General features: G+C 40.5%; 1 pseudogene; it reads right to left on the minus strand.

Moving 5' to 3' along the window:
* Positions 1–903: 903 nt before the first annotated feature.
* LOC148292974 (uncharacterized) lies at positions 904–2,027 on the minus strand (annotated as a pseudogene).
* Between the last annotated feature and the right edge of the window lie 971 nt (positions 2,028–2,998).

Consider the following 2,998-nt stretch of genomic DNA (forward strand, 5'->3'; position numbering starts at 1 on the left):
AGAAGTGTTTGAGAGCTCCCCCCCTTGGGGTGTTATTACAAGCTTAGAGAACTTCCCTATTTATAGGCCTAGGGGAAGTGAAAATCAGAATTCAATAAGACTAATGCATACAACACTTGAATTATAAAATCTGAAATGGTTGATGCACTTGTATTAGAAAATCTGAAATGGGTGATGCACTTGTATTAGAAAATCTTGAATTGGTTGATGCACTTCACCACTAAATCCCACCAGCAGCCCTAGCTCATCTTCATGTCACCATGACCAAGCTTCCAACCAGAAATGATAGCTCATACCTAGCTCACCATGACCAAGCATCCAACCAGCACATGCTGAGGTCAGCATGACCAGCAACTTCAAGGGCTTACAACTTGGGCTTCTCTTAATCAAATTAGGACTTTAAGCACTCTAAATTGAAGTTCAGAATGTCTTCTTTCCAGCCATATGTTATTTGGGCCAATCCAAGGTCGGAGGAAGAAGTTAAGGCCGAAACAAATTGCTAACTCATTTTCCGCACTGATAAGATCCATCCTGAGCATGGTTCTGTGTTTGCTAGGTAACGGACTCCAGATTTATCCAATGGGGCTGACTTTTGGATATGTTATAGTACACACCAATTGGAGCAACTTTCATGAAGAATGTGGCCTCATCCGAGCTATGTAGGTTGCTGAAACAAAGCTTGCAATATGACCTACGGAACTGGACTGGCAGGGGGCTGTAGCCATAATGAATTTGTCTTTAAGCTCTTCATCAATTCATCCAAATTAGGCCTTAACATGCTTGAATTGCATGAATTATGTTCTCCAAAGCCATCATTGTTACCTAAAGCTCAATTAACTGAAAGATAAACACAAAAAGGATTAAAAGCACAAGTTTAACTCAAAAACATAACCAAATCATAAGCTAGAAGGGTAAGAAATAATATACAATTATGAACCGATCAATACACATCTCTACCGCCAATAACTCTGAGACTCGATCTTTGCAGTCGAGGCTTAATGAACGCCAACGATTGATGTAGTCAACAACAGGTTCGTCTTTTCGTTGCTTTGTGCTAGTGAGCTCTAGCATGCTAACTGAGCGACGAGTGCTATAGAATCGGTTGAGGAATTCTCTCTCCATTTGTTCCCAGCTATCAATTGCTTCACGAGGTAATCGTCATTAGTGCCAGCGCTGTTGCACATCTTGATGAAGTGGGCAACATGTTGTTTAGGGTTACCTTTTCCATCAAACTGCATGAATTTTAGAGGTTGATAACCCGTTGGCATTCGAAGGTTGTCTAACCTTTTGGTATAAGGCTTGGAATAGATAAATGTATCTTGAGAAGGACCACCATATTGAGCCCTGATGGTGTTGGTGATCATGTCTTGGAGTTGTTGGATGAACAAAGACGCCACTGAAATGGAATCGGACTTGGACAGCTCCTTATGGTCAAAGGTGAACTCTTGACGTACCTCTCTCTCAGGACGAGACAAGCTTTTATTTGACTCTTCACCATGCTTTGCTTCTAATTTACTCACGAGTGATGCAATCTGCAAGTCCTTCTCTTCGATGGTCTTCGTTAGCTTCTCGATTGCTTGCATCATGTGTGCTAGTTGTTCATCAGCTGAGGTAACTCCTGCTATCAAAACCTGCATGGCCATTAAACAAGACAAATCAGATGACTCCGAGTGCACTTCTGAAACCTCTTTCTTTCAGTTAATGGACTTTGGTACGGAGTATGGCCTCTTCCATAAGTCGAAGCCTCCTTTTAGTTTTAATGACCGGCCATCCTTCCTTTGAAAGATGTCCTTCTTTGCCCCTATTGAGGCTATGGTGATGAATGGCTTGTGTTTTTCAAGGACTCCCTTCGACTCGGACGGAAGTGGAGTGGAAGTAGTGCATCGGGTTGAAAGGTAGGCATTCGTCTTGCTTCGAGCAACAATACCGGCAGAGTCTCTGCTTGAAGTAGAGGTACTAACGCTCTTGCCTCTGTTGGTGAGAACAACATGAAACTTCTTGGAAGCAATCGCCTTTACAGGACTCATTGAGTTTGGAACTGGAGAAAGAGATGAGAGGTAGAGAAGTCCACCGGGCGTGCCAAATTTGTAAACACAAAGATCCTGCGACAAATGAGACAAGAACACGTGTACAAAATAATATTTGTATTGATTTATCAAGTGTATAGGTTACAATCTCTGTGGGTATTCTTTCACAAAAATAAAAGAATTTCCTCTAATTCAATCTCCAAGAGTGTGTGCGGTTCAAGGGTGCCAAGTACTTGATCTTGAATCGAAATTTGAGACTATGTCGACGACCGTCACGGCTTGATCTCAAACTCGTTAGGACCACGAGTAGTGTCATGTGGTGGATAGTCTTCGGGTTTGGCAGTGGAGGAATCAGCACGTGTTTGTTGTGCTTAGTGATTCTCCACGAGCTTGATGAAGAACTTGAGAATCTAGGTGTTGCTTCGGGCAAAGAGCTTTCTAGTTTTACAAAATGTGTGTGTCTCCTCATCCGAAGGTCCTTTCTCACGAATATGAGCCTAGTATTTATAGGCAAAGAATTGGGTCTTGGTTTGGAATCCTCAATCTGAATCCCTTGATTTGTGGGATTGATTTCTAATTTGATTTAATTTAGCTCTTAATTAAGTCAAAATCCTTTATTTAGGGGAATTAACTAATGATATAGGAAGATGACCAAATAAGGATAATTTATTCCTTTTGATATATGATTTCATTTGATTGATGAAGCTCTTAGATGCTGACATGTGTCATCTCCAATGCACACCTTTGTCTGCGTGAGTCATGTGCCACGTGTATTTGTGTGGGACCCACGAATTTTCTAATTATCTTTGACTAGTCAAATTTTGAATTTTGTCTATTGACTATAAATTAGTGAATTTTTATTTCACTAAAATTTCCATGTCTACACTTAGGATTAAATTTCTTAAAAAGTTTACAAGGAGGATTTTTATATTCACCTCCACATATTAAATTTTTTAAGAAAGGTATAACTA

This window comes from Prunus avium, chromosome 7, assembly GCF_965620075.1.
Source record: "Prunus avium chromosome 7, drPruAviu1.hap1.1, whole genome shotgun sequence".
NCBI classification, from domain to species: domain Eukaryota; kingdom Viridiplantae; phylum Streptophyta; class Magnoliopsida; order Rosales; family Rosaceae; genus Prunus; species Prunus avium.